This window comes from Rhinolophus hipposideros, assembly GCF_964194185.1.
Source record: "Rhinolophus hipposideros genome assembly, chromosome: 14".
NCBI classification, from domain to species: Eukaryota; Metazoa; Chordata; class Mammalia; order Chiroptera; family Rhinolophidae; genus Rhinolophus; species Rhinolophus hipposideros.
This window is the reverse complement of record NC_138060.1, coordinates 66,018,901-66,029,187: the sequence shown is the minus strand read 5'-3', so window position 1 is coordinate 66,029,187 and position 10,287 is coordinate 66,018,901.

Genomic DNA, 10,287 nt, shown 5'->3' with positions numbered 1-10,287 from the left:
AAGACCATGCTCCTTGCCTCGAGTGCATCAAGCACACAGGACAAATGAATGCGCCTCAGCTTCCCACTCCGTGAGGTCTGGCTGTGCTTTTATGGAGCCAAATAAATACGCCACAGCAAACACTGTCTGGGACACTCGTGTTAACAGTCAGCAGCTACCTGCCAGGACATGGCCGTATTGATCAGAGATAGGAGGGATGGTACATGGTCTTCATGTTTCCTCAACTCGGCGAGAGACGAGGTTTGTGTCCCGGTCCCCAAAGTGGCCTGAGGGATAAATGGACTGTGAGGTTTTTGTTTCCACTGCTCCTGTGTATCAGACACAGTGGTTCAGTCCTTATCAATAACTCTTATCCGTTTGCAGGTTGCTTGAACTCATAATCACATGAATAGTAAGATTGCTATTCAATATCCAACCTATTATTTGTATTTTCACCAATCCACATGAAATTATTCAGAACATAATTTGGCAATAATATTAAACAGTGTGTGTGTGGGCTCTCAGCTGATGAATCTCCACTATTCCTGAGACCTTGGACATATCTGATAGCTCCCCGTATCACTATTACCAGCGTGAGAGGACGTCAGGAGTGCAAGTACCTCGCCTGCTCACAGAATTTTGGAAGTCATACACAAATGGAGCTGCTATCATCGAGTGCTAGGAGATAAATTATGATGCTTCCTTAAGCGTCCAAGACTGAAAACAGATTCAGCCAGTGCTTATGTCAAAATCCTGAACAACTTCAAGAAAAATGTGTCGCCCATCTACTCCTGACACTAAATGGCACAAAGAATAGAACCAACGGTGGTTCCATCTGACCATTTGGGGAGAATATTCTGTGTGACGTGTACACAAGTCTGGCATTTAGGAAGGATTTCTAGGGATTCTTCTATTGACCGAGAATACTGCTGTCACAAACTGTTATAAACTCTTTTCCATACTTCTTACAGGAAAGAGATGGAGTGATTGCACCCAGAAACAGCCAGAGGAAGAAGAGGGAGCAGGTGTTAGGACACTGGACAAAGGGAAATACAACACTTTCTATGAACTGTAGGCTGCCTTAGGGAACGCTCGCTTCAAATTCAGCTGCATTTTCCCTCTTCTCCTCTCAGTCACACTGTCATGCTTCCCACTTAGTTGTCACTTCTCTAACTTACCCAGGACATGGCTTACAGGGGGACAGGCCTGCCACCTTTAACAGCAAATACAAATGGCACGAGGTGGCCTGGACCGCATAATGCAGCAGCATAATCAGACCTCCTGGAAGTCCGCTGTTTTTAAGCCTCTACTTACTACCAGTCTGTACTCCATCTTGGATGGCAAGTTTTATACCCTCCCCTCTACACCATAATTACTGCTTTATTTGCTGGGGAACCATATATTGGATCTAACAGAGATTTTTCTAGAGTTCAGTATATAATGTATGAGAGAGAGATGATAAGGATTGGATACACAATCACGAAGGCTAAGAATTCCAGACCCAGGAGAACCCATGTATAACTTTCCTCTGAGTCTGAGTGTGAAGGCAGGAGAAGACCGATGTCCCAGAGCAAAGACCATCAGGCAGAGGCAAGTCCTTCTTCCTCAAGCCTTCTATTTTATTCACACCTTCAATGGGTGGGGTGAGTCCATCTACCCTGGGCAGAGCCATCTTTTTCCCTCAGTCTGCTACTGAAATGCGCATCTCGCCCAGAAACACCTTCGCAGATGCACCCCAAATATCGTTTAACTACATATCTGGGCACCCCGCAGCCCCGTCAGCTTGACACAGAAATGCATGCTAGACCTCTTTTTGAGGATTCTAAAGAGTTCCAGTGTAATCCCATCAACTTCGTAATGGAATTATTGAGATGGTCTTCTCAGTTTACTCATCTGTAAAGCAAATGGTGAGATCCCACCATCTCCCAATTCCTTTAAAGCCCCACAATTCTATAGCAAGCTGCAGAGATGACTATTTTTAGTACAAGACAATGTTTCATAATCTCTCATAACCCACACACACTCTGCAAAGCTTTGTCCATTTATTTCTGTATTTTCACTAGCCTAAGTGACTGTGTTGAGCTTCCTTAATGGGGATTGATGTTACTAAAACAATAGCTACATTGAGTTGGCATTTTCCCATTGTAAAGGACCCTTGGAGATTTGACCCGTCTCCATGCTCCATGGAGACTTGCTGCTGTACTCTCCTGGTTCCCAAGTTCAGGGCTGTGATAAAGTTTTCATTGTTCAGTGAGAAAAATGAGAAAAATTCAGACAGTGTGGTGAGATTTTAATCATGAATAATTCATGAAACATTTGGGAGCTGATGATTTTCTTCTGCTTTTTATGGTAAAATATCCACTTGATGAGACAGAGTTGAGTATAAATACTAGTTCACTTGTTCAGTTTTCAAATGTTCTTACTTGGCAAAGAGTAGGTTATATACATTAATTCAATTATTATTATTTAAAAGTTTATCTTCAGAGAAAGTCAAGCACCTGAAAATGACTGAGGTTTAGTTTTTTTAACACTTTTACTTATATTATCTCATTACCATCAAATTAGTAAGTTTGACTTCATGTCTGTTGACTACAGTTGGGCCAGATGTTACTCTGCATCTCGTGAGTACCAGTGTCTGAGTTCTACGGAAGTACTCTTTACGTCCGCTGATGAACCATAGATCTAAGAAACCCAGTCTACCTTTTGTAACAAGCTATTCCTATAATCAAGATAACAATGAAAAAAAGAATATCAGAATTTGGAATTTTTTATTATCTTAAAATTTGGAGATTTGCTTTCTACTTTCATATTATATTGGTTTTCTTTCATGAATTATGTATAGTAGCTATTAGACTTTCTTTTATGTCTTTACACTACAACATAATTTTTATTAAAAAAAACAAATTTGTTTCCCTCATTATTTTTAATATTCCGTTCTTGACAGTGCTTTGGTACAGTCCTGGGCAGAGAAAATGATGCTTAAAACACATATTCTGCTTTTTGAACTAATTTACTCAGCCAACTATTGGAGCAATTTGTTTTCCTTTAGTTTCCTCAGGAGCATAAGTATTTTTTCATTAATAAGCCTGACTAAAATAATATGCTAATCTAACCTCCATATTTTGGTGGATAAATAATATATTCTTGAAATGAATTTAACAAATTGATGGTTACTAGATGGGAGGGGAGTATGGGGGCCAGGTGAGAGGTGTAGGGATTAGGAAGTACCGATTGGTAGTTACAAAACAGTCACGGGAATGTGAAGTACACGATGGGGAATATAATCAATAATGTTGTAAAAACTATGTATAGTGTCGGATGAGTACTAAACTAATCGGGGGTCACTTCATAAATTATATAAATGTCTAACCACTATGCGGTACACCTGAAACTAATACAAATAATATTGAATGTCAACTATAATTAAAAAAATAGTCACAGGGATATAAAGTACACCATAGGGAATACAGTAAACAATATTCTGTACAGTGTCAGATGGGTAATAGACTCATTGGGGTTATTACTTTGTGAGGTATAGAAATGTCTAATCACTAGGTTGTTTTGTACACCTAAAAACTAATTTAAAAAAAAGATGATATGAAATACGGTCGTTTTTGAAAAAAACATCAGAAATGCTAAATCATTTTTCTGTTTCTAAAAATGTACACTTTACAATCTGGTTAGGTATATCTTAGAAGATACTTACCTTGTGCAGGATGAGATCAGGGGAGACGCAAAGCTGATGACTCTTTAAATACAGGCAGGAAGTTGCTGCTCAACGGGCGAGACAAGACATGATGACGCAATGAACTGTTTTTCTCCCCAGGTCCCTCCAAGGCCAGGAGGTATGCTCAGCTGAGATCCTTACAGATCTATCTGTCCCTTATTCTGGACTAGATGCTGTATTGGGTAGGGACCTATTCTTGAACAGTGATTAATTAATGTTTGTAAATCACTTTGTAGATGAAAAAGCATTTCATAAGTTCAATAAGTTTTACTAGGATGATTTTCTCCCAGAAGTACGTTGACTCTTTGCAGTGGCAATTGATAAAAGAAAACATTAGTGACTGAGGCTAGGTACCAGGACTGGAGGAAAACAGTAATTAGAAAGTTAGAAAGGTAATCATTTTGAGATGCTGAAAATTTAGGTGACTTCATAATGGCCTGTGTGGCCTAAACCATTCCAATGCAAACAGGAGGTAATCTACGTTGATTCATTGAGTATATGGAGAATGAGTTTCCAGCTTGTAAAGTAAGTGTCATAGCGACAGGATTTGTTCCTCAAATGATAGTTGCTCATAACAACACTCAAGTGTTCTCCAGGGCTTCAGATAGTAGCAATAATGAGTGTAGGCAACTTTTATTGCCTTTAAGCCCAATAGTTATAAAATCTCCAAGAGCTACATTGAGCAGATTAATTTCAGCCTATTTTTGTTGACAGCAGAGCATAATTGAATGTATTACTGGCCTTCTAAATCCGATCATTTTCCTTATCTGTTTAAAAGTGATAATGTTGTCATCCTAAATTATTGTTATGTTTAGACATGCAAACTCATAGGGAGCTATTTTCAGCCCTTTAAATTCTTGGGAGAATAGAGCTTTGAAGGTGTCTGAAGAGACTTGAGTGCAAGGATGAGGCTCCATGTACTTTGAGCAAAGCTCGGAGATACCATGTCAAGCTAGACGATTTCCAAACAATGAGTCCCAACTGCAGACAATGTGAAGGACCTACAACCTATGGTTGTCGGTACCCAGAAGGGCGCCACCCACGGTGTCCAGAAGGCCTGGAGATCATTCCAAGGTCTAAGCGGTAATCATCTTCCCTGCAGCCACATTAACTCAAGTCCATACCTTGACCGCGAAGTGTAATCATCATGCCAGGCAGCAATATTAAATCCATATATTTGACACGGAGAGTATTTTTAGTTGGCAGGTACAATACCCAGTCATGTCGTCCTCTTCTAAGGTACTACCTCTTTAGGCCACGTTGTAAGATTCAGTTGGCTTTGTTTCCAAAAGTTCTGAATACCTGATGATGTACTGAAATTTTCGGGTAAAATATTTTTGGGGCATTAAAGAGGTTGCAAACTTTTGCCCAAGGTCAAAGCCAGCCACAGACAGATTAGATGTCATGAGTATCTATTTATTAGAAGATTGAGATAGTTGTCAGTGTTGAAAAGTGAGACGATTTCATGTGAATCCAGCTTTCCTTGGGTAATCCTGGACTGTGTGACATTAACCATCGAGTTACACTGCTCTTTGCTTCTCCACACTCCCCTCCCAGCTTCCACAGCCCATCTATTCACCCGTCAGGCCTCTTCAGGCTTCTAGTTTTGACTCTTTACACATGATGTGATGTATGTAGAACACAAGATTTTATGGTGGGAAGACCACTGGCCTAGCTATCCTTAATCAGATTATCTTAAGATCCTTAGTTGTTCTAAACTTCAGTTTCTTCATCTGTAAAATGAAAATGAAATATCTTCTCCATAGACCTCATGGGTAGTTTGAAGACACACGTAAAATAAAGTCTGGAAAGGGGTCTATCCATTCTGAGATGTCAAGCCAGTGTCAGGGGCACTGGCTGGCTAAGGCTCGCTTTGAACTTCTGGTTTTAGATGAAGTGTAGTTTGTACGGAAGTGAGGATGCCAATCATGGTTTTCAAATTCGGTTGTGGGAAGAGCTTCTTTCTGTTTCCATTTTAGTTATGTTAATTCCTAATTTTGCCCTGTGTTTTTGAAAGCTTAATAATAAATATTATCATTTTTTTATATTACTGTATACTTACATGAACGCTTCATTTTAGCTCTCATGAATTATTTAATGTGATAAAAATGAACATTATATAAAATGAAAATATATATTGAAAATGAAAAAATTATGTGATTTATTTTTTTAAGAATATATTTCTGTTTACACTGAGGTTAGACACATTGCAACCACTCATTAAATAGATCTACCTTTATAATTCCTCTAATCATTCAAGAAGCATTTATTAATTGTTTACCATGTTCTATACATTGTGCTTGTGTGCAAAATAATAATAATGAGGAGAAGGGGAAACATGTTACCAAGGTAGGAGCTGGTAAAAAAAACCCACCACCGTCCCCGCAACTCACCCCACCTAAAATAATAATTACAAATTAAGAGGAAATGAGGAAAGTGCAGCGATAGAGAATAAAACGGGCCAGCATTGGATGGGGTGATGAGGTCCATCTTAGAACTAGTTCCACCTGCACTGAGACCTGCACTGGAATCTGCAAATGCCCTGAGGGCAGAGAGTGCTCAGGGTATTCTAGTTACTCAAGGAAGGCCAGTGAGGATGCAAGATGGGCCAGAAGAGAACAGAGGCCTGAATTTGCAGAGTAAGCTGGGCCTGCGTATCCTCGACTTTTGGATCACAAGAAGTTTGGTTTTAAGTTTTAAGTATTGTGTATGTTTTAAGAAGATTCGCCTGACTACTGAGGTAGATGGATTGCCAGGAGTGAAGAGTGGAACCAGAGCTTGTAATAATCGTCCTTGTGACAGAATGTGATCGATCATAGTGTCTCAGACTGAGTTAGTAGCAGGCAATGGATCCCTGTACACTTGTCAAGAATTGGCAATTGATTGGCTATAAGGTGGGTAAGGGCTGTTTTGATGCTTTTGGTTACTTTATCAGATGGAGAAGACTAGGGTAGGGCCACAGCTGGGAATACGGAAGACAGGATGTAACCAAGATTTCTTTTTTGGACATGGTATGTTAGCGATGTCTGTGAGATGTCAAAGGAACACATCACTGCAATTAGGATAGAGGAGATCTGGCTTTCCCCAGAGGTTCCAGCTCTTTCATTAGTAGGCAGTAGTGACCCTGGCCTCTGAGGTGACTTCTGAAATGAGCTATTTCACTTCTGAGTCTCAGATTTTCTTTCTTATGACGCATGGTTATGTCTTGGGAAGCTCTACGTTACTGCATAGTTTTCGAGCATACACATATGGTGCATAACTGCGTGTATATGAATGTATATATGAGGGTCCTATGACAAGGACCCGCAACACTGTAGGGTCTGAATTAGCCACTCAAACAGGTACATTCACATTACCACTTTGACTTCACTGAGCTTCAAATTATTTTCTTACCCCTAAAATGTTCAGAAGAAAAAGCTACCTATAGTTCAAAATTAACCAGAAAACGCCACTGGCAGAATACTTCGGGCGACTAGGATTGCTTACTGATGCATGCAGAACAGAAAGGGTCGTCAGCTTTAACCAAATGCCAAATCCAAAATTGGAAATCAACAGAACTTCTACAGTTTTTGTTGGTTTGTTTGGACTCCATCCCCAAAAAGAGGCATCAAACTCTAGATCGGTAACTTTTGAGTAACCAAACGATCTGCTGGTCTCTGACCTTTCCTTGTGTCCGGTTAGCCATTAGCGTGCTCCTCCTTCTTCATGGAATGCCTTCCTTCCTTTGCCCACCTCGGGACACCATCCTCAGAATCCAGCCCCAGGGCCAGCGCGGCCACTGTGGGAGCGTTCACGCAGCCCCCCTCCTCCTCCGACTGTGTATGAGCTGCTTCAGGCCCTTGAACTGAGGACTGTGACTAGTCCGGCACATGTTCTTATGCTGAGCACGTAGTAGGCTTTCCAGAAACATGCAAGGAACACAGAAACATGCAAGGCAGGGAGCTACTGAAGTTTAGGGCTTGTTGGTTGTTGAACAGTAAGAATGTATTTTGCTAGCAGTGTGTTTTAGAACAAAAAGAATCTAAATACAAGAATATGGAATTATAATATGAAATACTCTAGTTTGCTTGCAAAATCTTTTTCTAATATTTTTGTATAAATAGAGTACCTTGAAGGAAGAAGAAAAAATAAGCCTGTTATCAACATGAATCTTTTATGAGTTCATCTCAGGCAAGTGGATAAGCAAACATTTCAAGATATAACAGGTGAGTCTACATGAATTATCTTTTCTGGCATTTGTATTTAAGACAACTCTGTTAGCTGTATGACAATTAAAGAAGCATATGTTTTCTGTACACTTTCATGTCAAGGCAAATAAAATTCCAGCACTGTTGCCTCCTTTGTCCAGAAAGCAAGTTAATATCCAAAGATAAGATGATTTGGACATCTTCGTCGCCAAGGGCCATGTTAATTTATTCTCCTGAATGTATTCCTGGTCACCCTTTCACCCACCCGTGCAGGCCTGGCATCAGCAACTCTAGGATCCGCGAGTTGGGCGAGTTCTTGGTGGGAGATCATTCCAGCCGTTCCCAAACTGTAGTCTCCAGATAGGATGAAATTATAAGACACTTCTGAGGGACAGACAGTCACCAGTTTATGAATAAATTATATTGTCTTAGGAAACCTGTCATTTGGCTGTTGAAACATAGCAGTCACTTTTTTTTCATAGAAATATTGCTGAAGGCGGTCTCTTCTAGAACCCACAAGTGCCCATTACTTCATAGTGGGGGAACCCTATAGCATTTGGTGAGGCTTAAGAACCCCATTGTGAAATAAAACCATGGTTCTCTGAGAAAGCGCTGTTCGCATTGTGGCGTGGTTTCTGGGAGACACGTCTTCTTTTTTGGAACAGGAGCCGCAGGAAAACAGGAGAGAAGAAGGAGAAGCCTAAGATCCACGTTGCAGGAATTTGGGCTGTAGGGAAAGCACTTCCTGTTGTTGAAATCTCCTTTATCAGATGAATACCTTTCACTCATCTGCCATTTTCCCACTTTTCTCAGGAATGTCCCTGCCTTACCTTTCTGCTATTTACCTTCCCTTTTAATAACCTCTTTACATTCATCTGTGACCACTCTAGCCTTGGTCTTTGGTGTCCTAGCATCACAGAACTTCATTCCCCTCCACCCATGAGCTGTGCTCCATGTCATTACAGGCCCCTTACACATGCTGTTCTCTTTGCCTGGAATTTCCTATGGCCCTCACTCATCTCCTCTTGATCCTTTTAGCTCATTAAGTTTTATTCATTATGGTTACGTAAACCCCCTCTTACAGTCCTCCATTGCACGATATCTCTTTCCTAACATCTATCATAACTACAGTTTTTTTCATTTATTTATGTTAGTTTTCAATTAATTCCTGTGATTTTCAATAAACCGCAAGCTCCGTGAGGATAGGGGCCTTTTTTTTTGGTTGATCACTGTACCCCCAGTACCTATCACAATGTCTAGCCCATAGGATGCTCTAAATAAATGGAATTCATTTAGAAACCAATGAGTAACAAATTATAAATTTGAATAAATATCTAATAAGAACAAATGTTTAATTAAAAAAAGATTCAATTAATCAATGAGTTAATGACCATGACATATCTTTTATAAAAGATTTTTCTCTTCATAGAACTCCACTTGGAGTTTTTTGCTGTGCTCCTTATTTTTCAAAACCAGTAGACAGTTCTCAGATTTTGTTATCACTTTTATGGAAGAGAAATAATATACAATCAGACAAGTTTTCATTAAATTCTATTTGTAATGCCTCTTTTATCTCACATCTACCTACATTTTTTTTTATCAACCTAGTGGAGTAAAGGTGACAATTTCAGACATGTGTAACGTGTCCATCCCATGACCACAAGAATCTTTTTTGCTGACCTTCAGAATCCTTCTAAACACAGTGCCACAGGCGACTGTCACTAATTAATTTTTTGGCATCATGAGATGAAACTGACTTCCAATTCCAAAAAAAAGTAAAGGAAAAAATCTATTATTAGCAAGATAAACTTTTCTGGAGAAAGAACACATTTTCTAATTACCTACATTGTTTGGTTCCAACCACATATTAAGAAAAGCTTTATTTATTTTTTCTGTAGCTTTTTGTAAAAAGGTTTTCATACAAAATGTATTCAATCCCACATCTTTCTTTATGTGTATCTGACATTGTCTCAGTTCCTGAATCTAAATACAAATCCTGAAATGTGGGCTCCACCATTTAGGTAACAGGATATCTTAGAACGGTCAGTCTATCCAGCAGAACAATGCCTCCCCCATCCAAGGATGTCTGGGGGGTAATCCCCAGAACCTGACGCTATGTTGCCTACATGGCAAAGGGACTACAAAGCTGCGATTAAGGATCTTGCTGTGGGGCGATTACCCTGTTTATCTGGTGGGCCCCATGGAATCAAAAGGGTCCTTAAAGGTGGAAGCTCGAGGCAGAAGAAAAGTCGGAGAAAGAGTGATGTGGTGTAAGAAAAATTACATGGGCCACTGCCAGCTCTGACGATGGGAGGGGAGCAATCTAAGGAATTCGGGCAGTCTCCAGAAGGTGGGAAGGCAGGAACATGCATTTCCAGAAGAAATACAGCCCTG